Genomic DNA, 26183 nt, shown 5'->3' with positions numbered 1-26183 from the left:
CTGGAGAGACAGATATGTATTCCAGAGACTGCACCTCCTATGGAATAGGCTATCCATCCATGTAAAAGGTGAAATTGTCTATTACCCAATGTAAGCACAACCTATACCAGTGGGTGGGGAATAGGAAATTTACCCCAGGCCTGCCAACTGTGTCCTTTTTGGAGCGAGGTGGCTTATAAATGTCTGCTGTCAATGTCCTATTACATTACAGGTTACAGGACATTGTTAATTCTTTTGAGAAAACTTAGCTAGACTTTGAAAGGCCCCCTGGGTTGTTAGTCTAGTAACAATCAATGAATCAAAGCTTGAAGAGTGTAGGTATTGTAAGAATGTAGTAGAACCTCTGGTAAGAAGGAGATGATGATCCTTGAGTGGTAGAAAGGGGAAACTGGATGCAAGACCATAGTTGTAATAGATGATAGGGTGAACAACTAATGCATTCCAAACCTGATGTTGCATGCATGCTAAGGGTTAAACAGGAAACTGAGAAGAAGACCTGCTGATAGGGTTAGAAGCAGCTTAGTTATTAAAATGCACACAGTACTATCAGTCCCTAGTATTCAGATAGGGGGCGTTATATTTCTGATCTTTTATGTGTTCTTTTATTTTGTTAGAAATAATTTAAAATATCATGCATAATAGTATTTGTCCATTTATGTGTAGTAGCGCTGTCGCCTCACAGTAAGACGTTGTCCCGTTCGATTCTCAGCTACAGCGTCTTCTGTCTGGAAACATGCGTGAATGGGCGTACCTTCTTTGAAGATTGTGCGTCAGGGCTGGCAACTTGGCATGTAAAAATCTACTGCCATTCATTAGCGGACTGGAGTTCCGCTGTGGCGACTCCTAACCGGGAAAAGCTGAAAGATACAACATGTCATAGAGCTTTGTCTTATTAAAGTAAATTTGTATTATACCCACAATGGGGAATGCACACACACGCACACACACACATGCATACACACGCGCACACACGCACACACACACATATATATATATATATATATATATATATATATATATATATATATATAATAATAATAATAATATATATAACTTGGGGTGACTGATGTCATCCTTGGTAGAAGAACCAAGGATGGTACTTTATTGCTTCAAAAAATTCTTTACAAATATTTCCAAAGTTTATAAGCATCCATTATATTTACTGTTTAAAATCATATTTTACATAATTTTGAATAATTATTCAGTTAACAAGTTACAGAAAGAAAGTTTAAAACTGACAACTGTTGGTTATTCCAGTGGCAATTTTTTTTTGGTAATGCAAACAGCTTCACATGCCAATTCTTCTTAATTCATAATACACTTCAGTACCTTTACATTTATGCAGCAGACCAACAGTTTGCATGTGCTGCCAGGACTCTCTTGCTAATCATGTAACGAGGGAAGAGAAATCTGTACTTAGCTCTTCTTCATTGTGGTCACATGTGAGCCTCGTATGTATAGTGATAGATGTTCTGTGTAACTAGTGTTATTAATAGTATGGAAGGTAAATCTACACCTAGTGCTGCTACTAAGCTAACAGACTTAGTTTCAAAAGCCTTAGGATTGCAAGGATGCTTTAAGGGTGTTACCCTCACCCCCTTGACAGTGTGGTCATTACTCTGACCACAGCATTTCAACTCATCTGAGTACCTGTATGAATGGATATAATTTCCATTTATGGCTAAAAGAGGATCAGCACAAATGAAATAACTTCAGTACCTGATCATGATAGAAAAACTTTATAAACCTTGTACCACTTCTTTTTCCCAGGTTTTTTTTGATTAAACCCCCATGGGGTCGATCCTTTAATTTTCTCAAGTTTTAATTGGTGTAAGTTCCTTCACAATGAAGGAATTTTACGTGCCCTTGGCTTTTTAAGTAGTACCCTTTGTGGGAAAAACAGAGTTGATGTTTTCATCCATGAAAAAGAAAAAAGCCTTTAGAGGGGAGTTCATTGCCTTGTTCTTACATTTTCCAGCCAATCGGCTCCTCCCCTAACCCACAAAAACTGAAACTTTAAATCCCCAACCCTTGCACCTAAATTTCAAATTTAAAGGAACGGGTTTTCCATAGAAGGCAACATTCTTCTAACCAAACTAAAGAGAAAAGAACGGAATACTAAAAGGCAGAATTTTCCAGACCAGGCAAAACCAAGGGTTTCCTTCCTAGGTGGGGTGGGATGTAGAAAACGAGATAAACTCCCAGGGACTTAGGGAAGGACATAACTTCTATGTGGGTTTTCTCAGGCGTTTTACCAGGGTAGCGCTGCTCCTTTCCAAGGAACCAGAAACGGGGAAAATTTTTAACCCAAAGGTTGCCTTTGAAACCCTGAACTTTTATGAAAAATTTGAGGGGTTTTGGGGCCAATGCGCCAGGGATGTCTAGTTCTGGCGGATTAGAAAGACCTTTTAACCTCCTTGGGTTTTTGGAAAATTTTTTTCAAAATAAAAACCCAAAAAATTACAACATTGGGAATTTGAAAGATTGGTTTGCTGCAAGATTTTGCTTAAAAAAAACAAAAAAATTTGACTTTCCTGGATCTTTTGTTTAAAAATTTAAAATCTGGGGGCCCCGGGAAACCCGGGTTTTAAATTAAAAACCAAATTTAGAGGGTTTTTAAAAGGGGGAATTAAATGGATGTTAATTTACTGTAAAAAAACTTTAAGAAAGGTTAAATTTTTTGTAGGGATCTCTGTCAAATAAATTAAATATGGTCTTGTAAAGTATCCTTGCAACCTATAGGTCTCCCTTCACGTCCCAGGAAACCCATGCCATCTATCTCAATGTACTAGAGTCCATCACCATTCAACCCAATACAATATTCAAGAGGGGATTTCAACTACCCTTCTGTAGAGTGTGAATCTTACACCACTTCTAATGCACAAGCCCAGAGATTCCTAAACTTTGTCAATACCAATATTCTGGAACAGTTGGTCCATTCTCCTACCAGGGGTCCAAATACTCATGACCTTGTACTCATGAACATGGGGTGACCCAATGTACCTCACCCAATGCAATGTATTTGCTTGTCAGATCTGACCATAAGGCAGTATTGCTTGAAATAAAAATTAAATCTGAGGATCCAGAGAAACCAAAAACCTTTAGAGACTATACCAAGACTAACTGCTCTCTACTAAGCAACATCTTGGCTAAATTCCAAGCACTCCCAAACCCAGTAAACACCACAGCATATGCTGAGCTCTTTACAAAAATCTCTGTACAGCCATGTTGATAGTTTTATAGAGTGAGCTGTGCCCGCTCGTATTAAGAATAAGAAAAACTCAAAAGACAAGTCACCCTGGCTGAATCGCAAAAGCAGTCAGTTATACAACAAAAGAAAAAAAAAAGTCTTGATCAAGCGTAGGAGAAATAAAGTCATACATACTAAAAGCTCCCTGACCATTGTAAACAGGCAGCTAAGAAGGCTCATTAATACTTCAAAGGCTAAATCTGAAGAAAAAATAGGTTTTCAGGCAAAGGACAACCATAAAGATTTCAACTGCTATGTCCATAACCTCAGGGAAAATACGCAACAATAAGCAGAAATTATTGTAAATGGCATCACCCACACTGTACCTGAGGCCATTGCCAGTCTTTTGGCTGACAGGTTCAGCTCAAATCCCCCAACTCCCTCCGATAGTCCAAAGGAAATATTGCATACCACAATCCTCCTAATCATTACTAGGGAATAGGTCATCAATGCTCTTTCCAGCTGAAACACTGCATCTGTGGGCCCCAGTAACATCCCGGGATGCATAGTAAATAGCATGAAACATGACCTCTCTGGTGCATTTGAATCACTTTTCAACTGCAGCCTACATCAGGTGTTGTGCCCAAGAAGTGAAAGATGGCTACAGTCATTGCCCTGCACAAAGGAGGTCCAACCACTGATCCAGGGAATTGCAGGCCCATAAGTCTGACCAGCCTGTTATATAAGGCCATGGAAAGAATCATCATGGACATGGTAAATGAGGACATAGGTAACATGCAAATGCTGGACCCATCACAGTTCATCTTTGTTAAAAGAAGGTCGTGCATATTAAATCTGCTGGACTTTTTTGAAAGGGTCACCAAAGCATTGGATAAAGGCAAGACTATTCACACAGCTTATCTCAACCTGTACAAGGCTTTTGATACAATACCTTACTCAGGCATTATAGACAAGCTCACTAATTTAGTTATAAACCCTTTTATCACCTGCTGGGTAGCCATCTGGCTCACTGATAGGACCCAGGGGGTCAAAATAGGTGAGGCCAACCTCACCAACAGGCCAATTACTACTGGAATCCCCAGGGCTTGGCACTGGGCCCACTCTTGGCATCTGTTTCTCTGAAATGAAAACAAGTGCTGAAGGTTTATGGCTGACTACTTTTGCAGATGATTGTAACCTGGGGGTTATAATCGACTGCCCTGCAGACAATATCATTCTTCAATTAGGCCTATCTATGACTAACAAATGGTGCCAAAGTCACGGTCTTAAACTCAATGCTAAGAAATGCATAATTGTACCATTTAGAAAGTCAACCATCCTGGCTAATTACCATGTTGATAATAGCCCTAAGAGTTAAGCCAGTGATCTGGGTATGAACATAGACAGTAGCCTTACCTGGGTCTATATTATATGATCAAAGTTTTAGGTAGTTAGTCGAATACCTAAAGCTCAATCACTAAAGAGGTGATCTCTGCTTAACATACAAGGCCATGTCAAACCCAGTGCTGTTGGACATGCTGCACTTAAAGAAATCCCAATCCCTCAGAGCTACATGCTCCAGGGATCTAAATCTGGTCATCACAATGAACAAAACATGATGGAGGGATAGGTTCCTGACCCAGAGACTCCCCATACTCTGGAATAGATTGCCCATATATGTCAAGCTGAGCTCTTTGGCCCTCTTCAAAAGGAACCTTGACGCATTGATGGGAGATAGGAAATTCACCCTGGGGAACATGTCAGTCACCCTGCTAGACAGGGGACCAGGGAAGTAAATATTCTAGGAAGAAATAGCCAGGGAATTGATATGGCCAGGCTTGTATAGGCCCTAGGGCCGATAGCCTAGTACCAACCTATGAACCTAAATGTCGAAGTCCCAAAACTGCGAAAAATTTGTTTGGACGTTACGCGGATTTTGCCCTTTCTACAATGTGCAGTGATCTCAGAGTCGGTATATTTAGTTAGGATGTGTGTAGAGGCACAGCCCCAACATGATGGGAAGTGGGGGGTGAAGCCCCCCACTTGATTTGTGTTTTTTTTTTTTTAGTTGGGACAACGGCATTGTTTCCCTGTGTGGAAATTGCTGTTTGCAGATTTGGAACTACGACATTTAGTGATCGAGCTTTAGTTATTCAACTAATTAAAGCTTCGATCATGTAATATAGACTTGCCTTTCCTTCAATCACCATGTAGCCTCTGTAGTGAGGAAATCATTTTATGTTGCACAACTTATAAGAAAGGGCAGAGCATCTATGTCAACAGAGGTCATTATTCCTCTGTACTTTGACATTATCAGACCAGTTATAGAGTACAATGCTCCCTTTGGTATATACCTGACCAGGCTTATTTAACAACTAGAGTGACTTCAGAGGTTCTTTACAAAAAGAATATAATACTTAACAAACCTGCCTTATGCAGAGCACCTTAAAGCTCTTTTCCTCTACTCAGTCTCCTATAGATTGCGGAGGGGTGAGCTATGCATGGCTTACAAAGTGTCTGCAAACCCCACACTTGTGAATCTACTGTATATTCATAAGTCAATGAGTACCTGAAATACAGAGTCTAGGGACCTGAATTTTGTCTGTGACTTAAACAGAACAAGCTGGAGAGACAGATATGTATTCCAGAGACTGCACCTCCTATGGAATAGGCTATCCATCCATGTAAAAGGTGAAATTGTCTATTACCCAATGTAAGCACAACCTATACCAGTGGGTGGGGAATAGGAAATTTACCCCAGGCCTGCCAACTGTGTCCTTTTTGGAGCGAGGTGGCTTATAAATGTCTGCTGTCAATGTCCTATTACATTACAGGTTACAGGACATTGTTAATTCTTTTGAGAAAACTTAGCTAGACTTTGAAAGGCCCCTGGGTTGTTAGTCTAGTAACAATCAATGAATCAAAGCTTGAAGAGTGTAGGTATTGTAAGAATGTAGTAGAACCTCTGGTAAGAAGGAGATGATGATCCTTGAGTGGTAGAAAGGGGAAACTGGATGCAAGACCATAGTTGTAATAGATGATAGGGTGAACAACTAATGCATTCCAAACCTGATGTTGCATGCATGCTAAGGGTTAAACAGGAAACTGAGAAGAAGACCTGCTGATAGGGTTAGAAGCAGCTTAGTTATTAAAATGCACACAGTACTATCAGTCCCTAGTATTCAGATAGGGGGCATTATATTTCTGATCTTTTATGTGTTCTTTTATTTTGTTAGAAATAATTTAAAATATCATGCATAATAGTATTTGTCCATTTATGTGTAGTAGCGCTGTCGCCTCACAGTAAGACGTTGTCCCGTTTGATTCTCAGCTACAGCGTCTTCTGTCTGGAAACATGCGTGAATGGGCGTACCTTCTTTGAAGATTGTGCGTCAGGGCTGGCAACTTGGCATGTAAAAATCTACTGCCATTCATTAGCGGACTGGAGTTCCGCTGTGGCGACTCCTAACCGGGAAAAGCTGAAAGATACAACATGTCATAGAGCTTTGTCTTATTAAAGTAAATTGGTATTATACCCACAATGGGGAATGCACACACACGCACACACACACACACATGCATACACACGCGCACACACACATATATATATATATATATATATATATATATATATATATATATAAATATATATAATAATATATATAACTTGGGGTGACTGATGTCATCCTTGGTAGAAGAACCAAGGATGGTACTTTATTGCTTCAAAAAATTCTTTACAAATATTTCCAAAGTTTATAAGCATCCATTATATTTACTGTTTAAAATCATATTTTACATAATTTTGAATAATTATTCAGTTAACAAGTTACAGAAAGAAAGTTTAAAACTGACAACTGTTGGTTATTCCAGTGGCAATTTTTTTTTGGTAATGCAAACAGCTTCACATGCCAATTCTTCTTAATTCATAATACACTTCAGTACCTTTACATTTATGCAGCAGACCTGCTAAACAGTTTGCATGTGCTGCCAGGACTCTCTTGCTAATCATGTAACGAGGGAAGAGAAATCTGTACTTAGCTCTTCTTCATTGTGGTCACATGTGAGCCTCGTATGTATAGTGACAGATGTTCTGTGTAACTAGTGTTATTAATAGTATGGAAGGTAAATCTACACCTAGTGCTGCTACTAAGCTAACAGACTTGGTTTCAAAAGCCTTAGGATTGCAAGGATGCTTTAAGGGTGTTACCCTCACCCCCTTGACAGTGTGGTCATTACTCTGACCACAGCATTTCAACTCATCTGAGTACCTGTATGAATGGATATAATTTCCATTTATGGCTGAAAGAGGATCAGCACAAATGAAATAACTTCAGTACCTGATCATATGAGTGAGAACAGGGCAGGACTGTGGTGATGAAATAAACCTTGCTACCTTACTGTACTTTGTTCTCAGGCTTGTTTTTTGATTGAAATGCCTTCAGTGTGGAGTCTGCATGGCCTTATCATATCTGCATAGATTTTAATTTGGTGCTCAAGTATCCTGTCACATAGGTGTATAGGTAATTTCTAGGTCAGCTGCCCTTGGGAGTCATTTTAAGCCTAGTCAGTTTCTCTTCTGTGCTGGCATTAACCTATCCCATTAGGTGTTAGATTGTTCTTCTCCATCCCATGGTCGATAAGCATACATTATCTCAAGTGAGAATAACTGGAATCATACCATAGATAATTTGAAGGGACCCATGCATGGGATAAAGCATTTTGGAAATGCCTCTGCTCACTTGTAGTACAGGGTGCAGACCTGGGATAATTTTTTGTTACCCTTGCATAAATCAAAGATGAGCTTGAATATGGATAGGGATGAACTTTGTTTTAAATGTAACATGAGTACACAAATTCAAAAACTTGTTGATAAAACAAAAAAGAGAGACAGAATCAACAAGTCCAAAGATAAAATATTTAATGTGGTTAGCGCTTCTGTCTGCCACAAATGAGCAAACTTCATCAGACAAGTAAAAAGGAAATAACAAAAGTATGTTATTTCCTTTTTACTTGTCTGATGAACTTTGCTCATTAGTGGCAGACGAAAGCGCTAACCACATTAAATATTTTATCTTTGGACTGCTGATTCTGCCTCTCTTTTTTGTTTTTTCAACTTTGTTTTAAATGGCTGGGGTGTTTGCTTCAGAGCAGCGGTATCATTTGTGAGATATACCTGTCCCTTCAAATCATTCTGTTGATGTTGCAGAAGTAGTTTAGATCCCTAGACTGAGTATTTCTAATGCTATTTGACCTGCTTATGTGCAGTAAATCCATCAGTATTGGGTCAGAGGATACCTTGTATGCCTGGCACAGGTCACCTCTTAGCAGTCTGTAGGATACAGAGTATAGTGACAGGGCTGTGAGTTGGTCCATGTAGGACATACTGTTTTTTAGTAAGGTATCTCTGTGGGCATTCCAGTTGTTGCATCTGTCTGATACATGCCACAGGTGGCATTATACTCAGTGCTTGGCCTAATGAGGACTGAGTAAAGTGGAACAATGATATCTTTAGATCTAGACACAACCCCTTTGTTTACAAGTTGTGCAATATAGAATGACTTTCTTATGACTATGGACATATGTTCATCAAAATTTAGGTCATACTTTCCCAAGTCCTGAACAACTGGGTCAACTGTTAGGAGTGGATTGTCAGTGTAGTAGTCCCATGGGATAGATGATGTTCAAAGGATACGATAGTGCATTTTTTGGCATTTAGTTTCAGGCCTAGATTCTGGCACCAGTTATTTATTTATTTAGGGCAAAACTTTCAGCAGGATAGTTAAATTATCCCAAAGATATGCCAACAGGTTGAATATTCTCCTCCAGGACTGACCCTTTGTTTGTGAGCAATGTGTCAGTGAATGTATGCACATATTCTGCAATGGACTGGCATCCTATACTGCATACTTTCCATGTCTTATGCTTATTGTCTTCTGAGATACATCCTGGTTTTTGTGTGAGCCTGATTATGGTAAAATGAGTGCCAAAAAATGGAATGATTGAATGAATGCAATTAGGAAATATGGTTCAGAAAGAAAAGTGCAAACTTTGCGTTAGAGAAGGAATACTGAATTCCTGCAGTGGATGCTTATTCAGTGTGGAGGGAAATTCTGCACCAAAATAAAAGTTATACCACTTCTTCAGATGTGTAAGATTTGAATACTAGAATAAGAAACAATCATGATAGAGTGACAAAGATCTATTAGCTTCAAAATTAAGTAAGGAACTTACCAGACTAAGCAGGGCTTTAGGCTTTTTTCTGTCATCTGTGTATATTTTAATGTGAAACAAGCAGTCTTTAGCAAATCAACAGAATATTCTCAAAGAATTAATGGCTTACTTTTAGAGTCCTACTGAGTATTTTTCCAAGTTTTTTGTGTCATGCTTATGCAGCAAAGTTTATCGCATGTATATTTTTATACAGTTTGTAGGAAGGCTTCATAACTTGCATTTTGATTAGTATTTTTGTAAACAAAAATGCATGAAAATTGTTTCTATTTTTGCTCAGACTGAAGATCAAAGAATACATTGTGTCCTGTATTTTTATTTCATAGTGGCTATATTCTAAAAATAATCAGTCTTCTGTCACAAATGGTAGCTTTCACCATCAAAACCTACCCTGCAGCAAACAGCATCTTTCTGTCATCTTACTCAGTTGCTATGGAAATTACTGCAATGAATAAATAAGTTCTGCTTCAACACAGATCAAAGGGTAGGCTTAGACAGGCTATGAAGCATAAAGAAAACTGAATCAGCAATTAACTTTTCTCTAAAATCAATGAAATAAAATGAGAACATTTTAAGTCTATTTTTATTTTCCACCATCTCATTTCATGTTGCGGCTGGAGAGGCTGTGTTAACACTTTGTGGTATAGATTGCTTATAGCTAATGTCAAAGACCCTCCTTTATGGATCTTGAGTTGGTTTTGTTCATTTTTCCATCAATCACAGTTTGGCAAATTTTTAGGATGTTCCTATGGCAGAGGATATACAAATGTGCACTGATGCATGGCATAATGTCATTGTTTTGCTACATAAGTGTTACCATACTGCTCACTTTCAGGTTCTCTTTTTGCCATTTGCACAGTTTGGATATTAGTTCGGGTCTATATCATAAGCTCAAAAGCTTAAAAGAGCGAACACTCTTTTATTGAATTGTAAATATCGAAACCACTAAATAACGAAAACACAGAAGAGTGATTTTTTCCTAGGGAAAAAAAATCACTGGGCCGTTTTCGGGACTTTGCCATTTCCTCCACTGTGGTGCGATCTCTGAGTTGGTATATTTAAGTAGGGGGTGGGGAGCAAAGTCCCTCACTTTATTTTGTGTTTGCATTTATTTTTTTGTTTTTCTTTTTTTGTGGAGCAGCGATTTTTTAAAAATCGCTGTTCCATGTTTTCACTACTTTCGATGTTTACAGTTCAATAAAAGAACGTTAGCTCTTTTAAGCTTTCAAACTTATCATATAGACCCTATTAGTTCTACTATGATCAGAAAGAGTTTTCTGCATTTGATATACCTTATAAGTAATTTGAGTACCTGTATGGTCATCGGATGTCTAGCCCAGGCATGCACGGATCATGCCTTTAATGGTGAGAAGTACAACGTGAAATATTGGCAGCATTTTATCACTGAAACTCAACATTACAGGAAAATAATTTCTGCTTTCCTTACAATTCAGGAAATGGTAGCTATTAAGAGCTCTTCACAGTGGGATTGGCAAAAAGGTCTGCTTGGTAGTCTTTGGGCATATTTTCGAATATTGCCACATGGACAGACCCTTGTTAAGGTAGCACTCCTGCAGCTAAGTTCTGGGCTCATTAGATAGTATGAATTGTAGGTGGCCTCAATCCTCTGCTTATATAAAGGACTGTAAGACTATGGAAGCAGTGTATATGGCTCTTACCAAAGATGGGGTGTCCTGGGGTGCTGGCACTTCCCATGCCCTGGCTAATCAGTTGAAGTCTGTCACTAAAACCTGAGATTAAGGACTGGCCCCTGGCTTTCTCCCAGGCTCAGCATTGCCAATTAATACCACCTGAGAAGATCCACTGGGTTTCTCTTACTCATGCTCACAGCTCAGGGCATAGACATCAAACAGAGGTTTGATGCCTGGTGGGAAATTATTGCTGCAAGTACAGGATCAAATCTGTAGGAAGCATAATACGAAGCCAGTGACAGAGACAGTGCTGGGTTGTCTTACCGAAGCACCACCTTTATTCAGCACAAAAGTTCCCAGTCACCTGACTTCCAGTAAGCAGCAGTCACATGATCATCTGGTCAAAAGAGTGTATGCAGATTCACATATGTTGATATTGAGGGGGCATGGGAATCCCTCCCATATTGAATCCTTTATGGAGTCTGAGGATATATTTTTTTCTGAGAAAAATAGTGATAATGACGCCACTCCACTTGTGCTCCCCCCCCCCCACAGGATGACTCTTTTTCCATATCTAGATGAGTGGCTCCTTATTGCCCCAACCAGGCATTGGCTACTACATGGAAAGGAGTATTTGCTCCAGTTGTGTTTTCATCTGGGAACAACATTCAGTTACAACAAGTCTCAACTCACCTCAACACAGAGCCTGGGGTTCATAGGAGCTTGTTTTGACACAGTCATATAGCTTCTCTTCCCTCCAACTGAATAAACACACTGCAGTCCAAAGTCAAGAAAGTGATCCAAAATTCATCTCTTCCAGCTTGTTTGATATTACAGGCATTGGGTTCCATGGCAGCAGCTATCGCCCTTTTTCCAATGACCAGATTCCATATGGGAAACCTTCAACAGACTGTCAACTCAATGGCCTATTCCACGTCATTCATTATCCACGCCAGTCAAGATCACTCAAGCATGCAAAAGATATTTTCTGTGGTGGATTCATTTGAACTAGGTCCACAAAATCTGTCCCTTTGTTCTTCCCCAGTGACCATGGCTGCCTCTCAGCTCAGGTGGGGGGACACTACTTGGGAAGAACAGTCCAAGGTATGTGGTCCCCCAAAGAGGGCAAGATGTATAACAATATCCTGGAGATGAAGGCTGTCCTAGCATTACAGGCCTTTAAAGACATTCTCCCATCTGGGACAGTTGTGATACAGATGGGCAATATGTCGCTAGTCCGGTACATCAACAGACAAGGGGACCCAGATCTTACCCTTTTTGTTGAGAAGCTGTGAGAGTATGGCAATGGTTTTAATAGCAATGCACATTCTGGGGGGAAACAATATGATAGCAGGCAAACTAAGCAGGTCCATTCTGGTGCTTCAACAGTGGTCATGCAAAGCCATGGAATGCATTATTATGGAAATGATAAACCTACAGACACTGGTCCCATCCCAATTTGGCTTTATGAAGGGAAGGGCATGCCTACTTAACTTGGCAGACTTCTTTCTGAGGGTCACCAAGGCAATGAATGAGGGTAAAACAGTGCATACTGTATAGCTTGACCTGACGAAGGAATTTGATGCAATACTCCATTCAGGCATTATTGACAATCTGTCTGAATTACATAACTTGCTGAATTGCTGGCTGGCTCACAGAGAGGACCCAAGAAGTCAGGATTGGTGAGACCACCTCTACCAAGAGTCCAGTCAGCCCAGGGCCCCATGCTGGGTCCACTTCTGTTTGGCCTCTACCTCTCAGAAGTCAAGGCTGACATTAAAGGCTTCTGTCTCACCATGTTTGTAGATAATTGTAAATTGGGAGCTATTATAGATTCTCCCAAGACACAAACATCTTGCAAGTGGATTTAGCACAGACAAATGATTGGTGATAAAACCATGGCCTAAAACTCAATGTCAAAATATGCATTATAATGCCCTTTGGGAAACTGCTAATCCAAGTTTATTACTCCATCAATAAAATGCCCCTAAGAGTTGACTCAGTAATAAGGGATGCGGGAACATATGTAGACAGCAGTCTGGACTTTGACCAACATGTAGCTAAGATAATAAGAAAATCATTCTATGTCACCCAACTTATAGGTAAGATTATGGCATCCAGGTCCAAGGAAGTTATAGCACTACTCTACTCGACCCTTATCAGACCCATCATTTAATACAATGCCCCCTTTGCCATGCATCTAACCAGACACTTGCAGCAGTTGGAACACCCCCAAGGGGTTTCTCCCCAGGTGAATTCAAGGCATGAATACCCTGTCCTACACTGATTTTTAAAGGCTCTGTCTCTGTATTCAGTCCGCTACAGGCTGCTGAGAGGGGATCTTTGTCTGGCCTGCAAGAGGTCCAGAGACCCAACCCTGATGGATCTGTTGCATGTGCGTACAACAAACAGCACCAGAAACACTAGATCCAAGGATCTGAACTTTGCTTGTTACATAAATAGAATATGCTAGAGTGAGAGAGAAAGATGTGTCCCAAAGGATCCCTGCACTATGGAATAGGCTCCCCAACCATGTAAAACAGAGTTCATCCTTGACCCTATTCAAATGAAACTGGATAGGAAATCATAAATTATCTCTGGTCTGGCTCCACATCCCTTATGGACAGAGTCCATCAGTAAGAAAAGTATTATTGTAACTACCCCCCCCCTCAAATCCTTAGATACCTGCCTACTAACATGACCCCCCCATATGATACATGGGACCCAAATGGTCTGGGGTGCACGGCTAGGCTTGTAAGGGCCATAGTGGTTGTTGGTCTAGTAAGAACCTATGAATTTATATAGGATTTCCTCCTAGTCAGTATAAATGTCACCTTGGGTCCCTCCTGAAATGAGGCCATTGGCCTATTGGGAATAATCTGATCAATATAGTGCAAAAAATATTAAATAAAGTACAGCTGTCACCATACAGAGGCTTATAAGCTGTGCAGTTTTGTAGACGAAATGGGTTTTGTCAATAGAGCTACTCATGAGCACGTACATGGCTGTGGGATGGCAGAACAAAGAAAATTCACTTACGTTGATGATTACTTCATATTGAGTCTGGTAGGGATGCTACATGTGGACAGATATGCCCTCCACAAATGGACAACTAGGAATCCTCCTTCTGTTTTTCTACTGAGTCAAACAATTGAAGACAGAAAAAAAAGTCATAGTGCTCTGTTTCAGACATCTCTAAATTACAAACATTTACTTAATTATAACAGGATATTTGATCTAGTCATTGCATTGCTTCAGTTAATGTGATCAATTATACAGGAGATGTGCAATGCATTAAGTCTGCCGCCTATGTCCCCCAAGGAATGCAGTCTAAAGGCCAACACCATGGTGTGGATTCTCATTACTAATTACACACAACTTAGTTTATTATACATTTAAATAAGGCACCAGCATGTAGAAGTTAGAACAACAGCAGCAGAGACACAATGTTAGGTGTAGTCAACATTTACTCTTTCTAAAACATCCATGTACTTTTTAGAGTGTGTTTTAATTCTGTGCAACACATACTAAAAAGCTTATAACAGAAGCATTAACTTATATTCATTGAACTCTAATATCTCAGTTTGTGTACAGTTAACTTCTTTCCTGGATAAGGAGCACCTTTTTAATTATTTCATATGTCTTTGAAGCAGAATACACACTCATCTTGGCTTTCACAAACTATTGCACCATCAAAAAACTGCACCATCAAAAACTGTTTGCATTTCATGGCTGCATCTGAATATACGTTGCATTGTTAATCTAATAATGGCCATACAAAAAGCAATTAAAACTTAATGGATGACAGCATTTGACCTTTGAACAGTTTCTGAAATTATGTTATGCAACTTGATTTGTAAAATAATTCATATGCTGCAAAACCACAATTCTAGTACTACTGTTTGAATCTGAAATACTGTTAAATGATGTATTTTCCACATTATAAAGAAAACCTATTTGTTGAGTGTATAGAGCATAATTAAAATGTACTTTCTGAAAGACTTCCTTACCAAACATGATTAAGGTGCCATAGTGTAGCATTCATTATCTTCTGAAAGCCATTTACTTGGTTACTTTGTTTGCATTTGTTGATTGGAAATAGTCTGTTTGAGCCGTAGAAGCTCAGGGAGAAAATCGCTCATACCTTTCAATGTCTTAGCACAAGAAATTTGGGCAAAACCTAAAATAATGAGGGCAGAGGACAAAGGCCCAAACATTAGGCCAGATTTTAAATATTGCTCTTAGAAAATCAGAAAGTTGCTACAGTAACAGGATTTGTGTTAGTGTCCTTTTTCTGAAGGGTATGAAGTCTGAAATATAAATGTTTGTCAATATTTAGTGACTGATCCTAAGAACTTTTTTTTATGCTCAATTTCTGAGGGACTTGGTTGGCTATAATCACCTGCATTAGAAGCTGAAGTTAAGTACAAACTTGCAGTTTTAAAAGTACGTATTTCATTTTTTTCTGTTACCTAATTGTGTGTTTCACTGAATAGTGTGTGCTGTGTGTCTCTCTGCTATGAGGGGGTGGTGGTCTTCTCACGTCTTTGCTATCTGATATTTAACAATTAGCCTAGAGGGCTTCCTCTGTACTTTAAGTGCTAGCCACAAAGTTTGAGAATTCATTTTATGCTCAACTTTTGAGAGACTTGGTTGGCTATAATCACCTGCATTAGAAGCTGACATAAGTACAAACTTGCAGTTTTAAAAGTACCGTATGTTACCTAATTGTGTGTTTCACTGAATAGTGTGTGTGTTGTGTGTCTCTCTGCAGTTAGTTCCCTATCCACCTTCCCTGTTCTTGTTTTGGTGTTAGTTTTGATGTTGGTGCTGGTGTTAGTGTTAGTGCTAGTGTTGGTGGTTCGGGAATTGCCTGCCCCTTCCGTAAGTCTGTATTTGAACACTCCTCCTGAGTCCATCTTATTTGCTCACTTAACAGAGTACAGTCAGATCATATTCTGAGTCTAGTGTTCATGCTACGTAATACAGAGAGAAGATTTGAGAAGGCCATCCCACTTAGGTTCTTCCTTCATCTCTCCTTGCACTTTACTAATAAAAACAAAACAAACAAAAAAAAATAAGCAAACAAAAAAAATTGCACTTTATTAATCTGCTTTTACTGTATTTGTGTTTCCTCAACTTTATTTTGCTTTTGCCTCTTCTTAAAATTACTCAGTTTTATTTATTCTGCTGCACTTATTGCTGCTTGGTAGTAGCCTGATTAAATTGTAACTTATTCTAAACCTTTTGGTTTAAGCACTTGGGCTTCATACTTGTTGTTTTACATTAAGAAGGTTTGTGGTCTGCACTGTTGTGGCAGGACAGGTAGCTTATATCCTTCTAAGCTGGGAATTACTGATTGAAAGCTCAGTGTCTGTTATTCTAAAAGTGTATTAATTTTGGTTTAAGCACTTGGGCTTCAGGCCAGTTATTCTACATTTTAAGGTTTATGGTCTGCACTCTTCTGGGAGGAGAGGCTGGATTCTGCCTTTCTGAGCTGGGAATTTCTGGTCACGAGCTTATTGTGCCTGCTTATTTGAACTGTTTCTTTCTGAAATTGGTGTGCCTTGTTGCTGTAGCATAGACCAGATTCAGGCCTGCTGAATCTAGCTTTGTTTGTATAACTTGAGCACTGATCCAGGCCATCTTTTTTGGAGAAGGTTCCCCTGCACCCTAGTAGCGGGAGTGCGCAACTAGAACTTGTCTGATTGAAGACTGCTGGAACAGGGCTCAGTTTTGAGCTTTTTTTTGGTTAATTGGGTAACTTGTTTAAATCAGTTTGTTCGTTTTCTATTGTTTTTATATATATATATATATATATATATATATATATATATATATATATATATATATTGCACTTTATTCCTCTGCTTTTACTGTATTTGTGTTTCTTCCTACTTTATTACTAGGGACATTGACTACAACTCTGATCTGAGATATATAACAATAAGTATCCTTTTCTGTGCATTTAAAGTGTTTTTTGATTGTATCTGCTTTATTTTCTGAAAAAAATATTTGTTTACTGCCTTTCTAAGCTAATATAGCCCAGTTTTCAGGTTAGTTCTGAATTCAGGGCTGTGTTGCAAATCTCTGTGTTTGCCCATACCTTACTTGGATAGAAGGAAGTTTCTTTGTTCACCTGTGAAAGAGGGGAGCTTTGAGCAGCCTATCTGTCCCTGGATGAGTGGTTTCAGCCCAGAAAATAATAGTTTATTGGCCTTCTTGGGCTAATTTCTATCTCTTTCATTTCCCTGCTATAAAAAACACATTTACCCAGTTTTGCGCACTGGGCAGCACCAGTTAATTAGGGTATAACTATTCCCGGCTCCACAAAGTCTCCTCTTCAATTTTTCTCTTGGAACTAGACAAACTTTCAACTTAAGCACTCAAGCCATTCATTTCTCAGCCCAGCATTTGCTCAAAACTCATAGCAAGCACTTATAAACCTTAGCACTAGGCCCCCTATACTGTACAGAAGGACAAGGCTCTCTATTCGACCTTACCAGCCATTCAGTAAAACAGTTCACTGTACCTATCCAGGCATGTCCAAAGGGCAGTTTCAGGTGTACTCTCCAGTCCAACTGGTGAATCTGGGCATTTTGAGGCAATGTTACAACTGCCTCATGTACACAGACAACCCTCTCCTCCTACCACCAAACACTAATACATGCGAGAGATGCAATTATACAGCCAGACTGGAGGCTAAGCTCTCTCAACCCAAGACTGGATCAGACAGTCAGGAGGAGAAGGGAAATACTTGCATAACACCACCAGTCTCACATAGACCCATTAAAACAGCACCGGCAAAAAACACATAAATACACGAAAACATACTCTGAGGCTCCAAGTAAAAATCTGCAAAAGCAACAGAGATCTTCAAAGCACTCATCCAAGCAACCTCCACCCCCCCATCACAAACCATGAAACACATACTTCACAAAACCAGTGTGCCACACAATCACAGCCCTTAAGGCAAAATAACATACACAATATACTAGTAATAGATGACTCTATAGTCAGGCACTCTGACGTCCCACTCACTAGGCTGAATAAGGAGAAGGTAACTGTTAGCTGCCTGTCGGGTGCCAAGATCCGCCACATAACATAAGCACTCAGGTCACACCAGAACAAGTGCAAATATGACTGTCATTGTCCATGTTGGTGTGAATGACCTGAGCCATACCTCCCTGGACTACATGAAAAGAGACATGGAAGAGCTCTCTGATCACGTAGCCCAGGCTGTTATGACTCTGACCCTGAGTAGCATCCTGCCCTCACTAAGAATGATACCACGGTATACAGAAAAAGTTATCAATTTCAGCAATTGGCTAAGTTTCTGGTGTCATTCTAAGGGGATCCAGTGTCTGTCTGCCTGGGATGACATGCAGAACAAGCCATGCTGCTTTGCTAGAGACGGCTTGCACCTGTCACCCTTAGGCTTTCGAATACTGGCCAAGGCTCTTGCCAGCCCCATAGTGCCTTTTTAAGCAAGGCTCAAAAGACAAATCCACCTCCATAAATAGCACAAGTGACAAAAAACTGAGGGTAATGCTACTCAATGCCAGAAGTCTAAACCTCAAAATGCACACACTCAAGGCACTCCTCAGTATAGAGAAAATCGATATATGTGCAGTAACAGAAACCTGGTTTAAGGCTCCAGAGAGCACCCCAGAAATACCAGACTATAACTCATACCATACATTTAGGTCACAGGACCCGGACCGAAATACAAAAGGCGGGGGCATATCCATATTTATCAAGGATACCCACACCTCCAGGTTAGTGGCACAGCATTATGCTTCAGAGATCATCTACGTGCAACTAACAGGCAAAACTGTAATTCAAATTGTAGCTTGCTACAGATCAGCCACCATGTCCCAGGACCCCCATTCTGCATTTCAGGAAACACTGGGAAATCCTACCAAACACCCTAATATTGGGTGATTTCAATTGCCCAAACATTAACTGGGAGAACTACTCAAGTACTAACTCCCTTGCCCAATATTTCCTAGAATTTATAAACTCAAATGCCCTGGATCAACTGGTCAATACTCCCACCAAAGGTGACATATTGGACCAGGTCATCACAAACATGGATGACCGGTGTTCTACACCGGAGGTCAACCCCTCGCTGGTTAGATCTGACCATAAAGAAATCACTTTGGATATCTACATTCTGCCACCACCCCAGGACAAGGAAACCACCATGAAAAGCTTTTCAAAAGCAAATTTCACATTACTTAAGACTGAGGTGGAGAGTTTCAAAGCCCCCATGCAAAAGGATAATGCTGTCCAAGCTGCAAAATCCTTTACTAATGCATTCTACGGGCACCTACAAGAATGCATGGATCATGCTACCCAAGCAAAACCAAGACTCACTCCTCAAAGAAAAGGAAACCAGTCTGGTGGACCTCTGCCATAAACAAGCTATACAATAAAAGGAGTAAACTAGTACAGAAAAGAGTAAAATCCCAAGAAGGGAATACATCCCTGATCAGTATCAGCAAGAAACTGTGATCCCTCATAAAATCATCCAAGGCAGGCTTCGAAAGAAAAATTGCCAAGGACTCCAAAGATAACCACAAGGCATTCTTTAGCTATGTCAAGAATCTAAATGGCAATGCTCAGATCTGCTTGGAGTTAGTGCAGAATGGCACAAAATACACTGAACCAACTGATATTGCCAACATCCTGGCAGACAGGTTCAATGCAAACTTCACCCCCCCTGTCACCCCCAAAATGGCCCATAACCATACCAGAAGAATGTAGAGCCCCTGAAATCAGAGACATTCAGGTTAAAACAGCCCTCTCCAAAGCTAAAACACAGCATCAATGGGACCGGACGGTGTCACGGGCTGCGTCCTACATGAGCTCAAAGATGAACTAACCCTGCACCTAAACACACTGTTCAAAATCAGCCTCTCCACAGGCTATGTACCCATAGAGTGGTGCACAGCAATGGTTATTCCGTTCCACAAAGGTGGAGCCACAACAGACCCCAGGAACTATCACTCTATAAGCCTGACTAGCTTGGTCTGCATGGCTATGGAGTGCATCATCATGGAACTCATTAACAGAGACACTGGGAACCTCCAAACACTGGACCCTACCCAGTTCAGCTTTGTTAAGGGCAGTTCATGCCTCCTAAACCTGGCGGACTTCTTTGAGACAGTTACCAAGGCTATAGACAAGGGAAAGGTGGTACACACAGCCTACCTAGACCTCGCAAAGGCCTTAGACACCATTCCCCATTCTGGTATTATAGACAAGCTCACCAGCCTGAACATAAACCTCTATGTCACATGATGAGTTGCCAACTGGCTCACGGACAGAACCCACATGGTGAGAGTTGCAGGAGATAGGTCTGACTCTAAACAGGTTACAAGTGGCGTTCCCCAGGGCTCAGTCCTAGGACCCCTCCTGTTCCACATATACTTCTCAGAGGTACAGGCAAGCACAGGAGGACTATGGCTGACCAAGTTTGCAGATGACTGCAAACTAGGGGCTAAAATTGACTCTCCGGCTGACACAGACATCCTCCAAAATGGTCTCTTGAGACAGATACCTGGTGTCAAAATCATGGCCTCAAGCTAAGTGCCAAAAAGTGCATAGTCATCCCCTTTGGAAAAAACAAAGTACCCACAAACTACCACATAGGTGGTAGTCCCCTAAATACAGAAAACTTAATAAGGGATCTGGGGACCCAAGTAGATAGTAATCTCTCCTTTGATAATCACATTGCCAAATTGGTTAGAAAATCCTTGTATATGTCCAACTTAATCACAAAAGGGTTTGCATCCAAATCAAAAGAGGTCATTGTGCCCCTCTACTCAGCACTCATCAGACCCATCATAGAATACAATGCCCCATTTGGGATGTACCTTACAAGACACCTGCAACAGCTGGATAGATCACAGAAGTATCTCACCAAGAGGATCACTGGCCTCAAACAGATGCCCTATGCAGCTCGACTGAAGAAACTCCAGCTGTATTTGGTTACATAGAGCCTACTCCGAGATGATCTTTGCCTGACAAACAAGGCCATGTCCAACCCAGAATTGATGGACATGCTCCACCTAAAGAAAACCTTATTCCCTTGAGCAACATGCTCTAGGGATCTAAACATCACCACAACAATAAATAGGACATGCTAGAGGGATATATTCCTGTCCCAGAGACTTCCCATGCTTTGGTACAAGATTCCAGTCTACATTAGGCAGAGCTCCTCGATACCACTCTTCAAGAGAAACCTTGAAGAATGCACGGGAAACAGAAAGTTTACGCAGGGGATCACTTCAGTGGCTGTGCTGGACAGAGGCACAGGGAACTAATCTAAGGGGGCGGCGAAAGACAACACATTCTGGGTAGGCTTATAAATGCCTTTGGGCAGATAGCCTAGTACCTACTTATGAACCTATGAACCTATAAGAGATTTGCCAGAAAAACACAAATTTTATGAAAAACAGACCAAAAGTGTGAGGCAAAAATATGGACATTCTGTGAAAATCTGTATAGTTGAAAGGTACGTTACAAAGTTGCTTATACTAGCTAATTGTAGTGTTACAAGGACATAGATAGGGTTTAGTTTTATACAGAGAAAGGGGTTGCAATCACTCAAACAGATTAAGAAAACAAAAAAGATGTAGCGATAATAATGTTATACAAGATTATACAGCAAAATAAGCTAATACAATATTAGAATAATGGTATGAGACCTCAAAAGAGTGTTCATTTTCAGTATATACACTTCATATTTCATTCACTCTTGGATTACCTGCTTAATCCATTTTATGGTCATGGGAAACTGGAACCCATCACAGCACTCAGTGGTTGCAAGGCTGAGAAACTACTACTGAACAGGACACAAGACTATTGCATTACTCGCACACGTCATCGCTCACACACATAGCACATACATCTAGTGATGATATATGGGGTCACCGATTCCTCTGTTCCATCCTTTGGGATGTGGGAGGAAACTCAAACAGCTTTTGAAAACCACATTGGCACAGGGAGGATATACACATTCCACTCAGAAATGATCCTAAATGTGAACTGAACTGGAGAAACAAGAGCTCTGAGACAACAACAGTAAGCAGTGCATCACAGAATCAGTATCATAGTACTGTAAAAAGGGAGTGTGTTGTAGGCCAAAGTACAGTGTGCAAGAAACATTTAATAATGGTACGATAGGTCAACTAGGACAAAATATTGGCTCCCTTTTGAAATGTTGACACTCGAAATGCAGAGTGCAAAATCCTGAAAAAAAACCATAGGACAAGAGTGAATCTCAAACATCACTCTTCTCCTTAAAAATTCTTTTTGCAGAGGAGCAAGCCCCCAACACCCCCTGAACTTGTATATACCAACTCCAAGATCATTCCAAAGACATGCATCTGGAGTGTTTCTCCCCAGGCCTCCGCTGAAAATGGGCTCTGTCATAGTCAGACTTTCTCCATAAACAATGGCACATAAATAAATAAATAAATAACTCTTACCTTGGAGAAAAGGGAATGTTCAGAGAAACGGCAGCTCAGACTTGGTAAATTAAGTCTGATCTTTCAGCCATTCATTCTCTATATTTTTGGACTCACTGTAGCGGGTTCCAACATTTCAGATGGTTACCTAAATTGGCTAACGAGTGGAATATTAGTGTTTACCAAATGAGAACTTCATTCATGATTTCAGTGGTAGTTTACCATACGGATTTTTATTTTTATTTCAAAGGAGACAGCTTTGTGGTCAGACTATGCCATGGAGGACATGACACTGGGAGTATTTGTGGGAGTGGAGCATTTTCCCATATTTGTGAGTACCAGGTCCAATATATTAGAACCGGACGTATCCACTACCTGGTCAAGGGTGTTTGTGTTTACAAAGTCCAGAAATCTCTGTGCCTGCAAATTTGAGGCTGTATAGGATTTGCAGTCTATAGGATTTACATTCTGGGCTGTCTAGCATGGTATGGGTCCTTTTTATGATTGTACTTTTTCTGCCATGTACTGTAAAAGAAGGATCACATTTTTCTACCATGCCTGTAACATATCTTGTATGAATGAAGTTTCCTCCTCTGGTATCTGATGAAAACTGGCATATTCTGTGTTGCTGTGCTGTTTGGATTGTACTCCTATTTTACATTGTGTTCTATTTAATACGAATTGATCTCCTCTCCCAGGACCTCCCCTGAAAATGGCACCTCGGTATACCCAGTCAGGCTATCCTGGTTAACAAATGCAAATAAATAAATACATAAATGTAACTAAATCACCAAATGGTCTTGATAGGTAACCAGACACCAATGTAGCATTTCTATTGCAGGCTTCCTTTAATTTAACAATCTGCCTAAAGAGAAGGTTAGTAGGGGTGCATAAGACATGATGGAGGTTTGAAAGGAGAAAGGCCCTTGCTGTGCAAATACAAGCATGGGAGTGGTCATACACTTTCATCTGAAGAACAGGCCCATTGTTTGAGTTGCTGTAAGGACATTTGATGTTCTATAGTTATCATACCTAAGCTCTTGATCTAGATGGAAGACAAAGTCTTATTGATGTCACAGTTTCTATGCGGGTAGTAAAAAGGATTTTAATGCCATGTATGGTCACCTAGACTGTTGCTGTTGATAGAGAAAAGCACTGTCTTGATCTTATTTGTTCTCATAGGTATTGTGCTTAACAGATGTCTTTATCTCAAGCTTAGCAGTTGACAGGCTAGACTGTATCTGCTTAGATACATCTGTGATGTTGGTGGACAATGCAAGTCATGACTTTTGTCTCACAATCCTTTATTTTAAACATCTGTCTTTCTTATCGTGTTGTCACTTTTGTCCATAGACCTGCACTGGACCTGGGTCAAAACCCAGTGGAAATCTAGTGACTAAAACAGAAAAAAAGAAATATTTAAGCAAGTAATGAGCTAACTAAACGAATGAATAAATAAATGCAAAAATACATAGTACAGTGTGGAATTGTACACAAAGTGTGTTGTTCTGGCTAATGCACAGTAGGTAATTATATGATTTATGAAGACAGTAACAGTGGGCAGAGGATGAGTCCTTGCGTTACCCATATATAGACTACCTGCGGCTTTAGGAGGGCAGTATCCTTTCTGCAGCTGAAGTAGCCACAGTAAACGTGTGAGTATTACAGTTCCTGATTATCAGCAGGAGAATGGTGTGACTACTGGTAATGAAAGCTTTTGCAGGTCTTAGAAAAGTGCTCCAGCAAATTCCGCTTGATTACGTCTGTGGTATTCCTCAATCAAAATATGTTTTTGTAGTGAGACTTACCTGGGTGAAATCCATGCTGAAAGGTCGAGTAACTATGTTTCGCTATATTACATATTGTAAAAGTTGTTGTTTAAGAATTATTGTGCCAGGATTTTTGTTCCATGTGGGTGAGGAATAGCAGTGATGAGCTTTCTCTGTGTAAAGATTTATACATATTGCTCTTTTACTAAATAACTGACCAGTACAGAGACTGGACATGCTTAAGCATCTGCTGCTGTCTTTATATACAAACTTTAAGGCTAGTCTAGATAATTAGATGTGGACACATATTTACACTAAGTATGCATTCCATGTACTCCAATGCATGGGATGCATGGCAAGGCTTAAAGTGAGATGCATGACTAGGCTTAAAAGGTCCTAATGGTCATTAACCTAGTACACACCTTTGAACCTATGAATTAGTGTTATCATGCATGGATTGGGAGGGGTTGCTGCTGCTGCACTCCATGTGTGTCATTTTTTGGGTAAGATGTTAAACCAAGGTCCTATCTGCTTGAGTTGGTTATAGCTGAGGTTGATGTAAATGATCCCATGGCACCTACTGAAAAGCATAGGGGATATTCTCAGATGCCCTGGCTAAATTTCTTCTAAAAGTAGAAATGAGTGACCCTGAAAACTGGCCAATAGCCTAGTGGGACTAACTTGTCAGCAGAAGATAAATAAATAAAATTGCCCTCCATGTAGGGAATGCAAGTTTCGGTGGGACTAACTTGGTCAGCAGAAGATAAATAAATAAAATTGCCCTCCATGTAGGGAATGCAAGTTTCGGGAACATGCCAATAATGCTATTTTCTGCACCTGATACATACCCCAGGGTTGCCTTCTTCTACAGTTCCTCTGGAATAACTTTATTTGTTACAGATTTAAATGACTGGAAATTGTTCTTTTATTACTTTAGTTATTGCTAAGACTACTGTGTGTCTTTCTTACTCCGTGCTGTGGTTTTGCTGCATGCCTTTGTTTTTTTAAATATCTCTTAGTATGCAGGGCACTGTAGTCATTAAACATGGCTAGATCAATAAATTGTGCTAATTTTGTCTTTTTTTCTTCATATAAAATATAAGATTTTTCTTTTATTTTCTTAACCATTAGCATTGGATAATTTTAGGAAATCATTAATTCCTAATTTCCAGTATTTTGACAGGTCTATATTATATAATTGTATGCGAACAATGTCAAACGCTCTAATGAGCGAAAATACAGAAATTCTAAATCCTTATTGTGGGAGGCTGCACCCATCACACCCCCCACTAAATATATATTCCTACTCTGAGGTCGCACTACAGTGGGAAAAGGGCAAATATCCCACTTTTCACTGTACTGTGATCTCAACAATGGAACTTTGAGTTCTGGCATTTTCACTTATTAGAGCATTCAACATTGTTCGCATACGATTATATAATATAGACTCTTTTTGATGTTGCTGTTTTCATTCATTCCTCAACTGCTAGGTCTCAGATTGGACCTCAGATCTGACTTGACTGCCTTCACCACATTCACAGATCCAACTTTCATGCTCCTCCCTTACCTATAATGCCCTACCAACCGAATGTACCTCAGATATCGCTCAGATGCAGATCTCCTTCCCTCTAGCCTTTCAGTGAATTTTTCAATATCTTCCAGTTGTAAGTTTACTCTTGTTGAATTAAATATCTATATCTCTCTTTCACTCTCTCCCTTACTTCCATTAGTTTCAAGTTCTGTCCATCAGGCTATTCCTTTCCTACCCCTTAATTGTTGCAAACTCATCGAAGTACTATTGTTGTTAATTTTCCTTTCTTCTACTGTAATTCTTTCCTTTCTACCCTTTAGAAGGTATTTCTAGTTA

This window comes from Protopterus annectens, chromosome 2.part1, assembly GCF_019279795.1.
Source record: "Protopterus annectens isolate FY-2018-M chromosome 2.part1, PAN1.0, whole genome shotgun sequence".
NCBI classification, from domain to species: Eukaryota; Metazoa; Chordata; order Ceratodontiformes; family Protopteridae; genus Protopterus; species Protopterus annectens.
The sequence above is the reverse complement of the archived record's forward strand: the minus strand, read 5'-3'. Positions refer to the sequence as shown.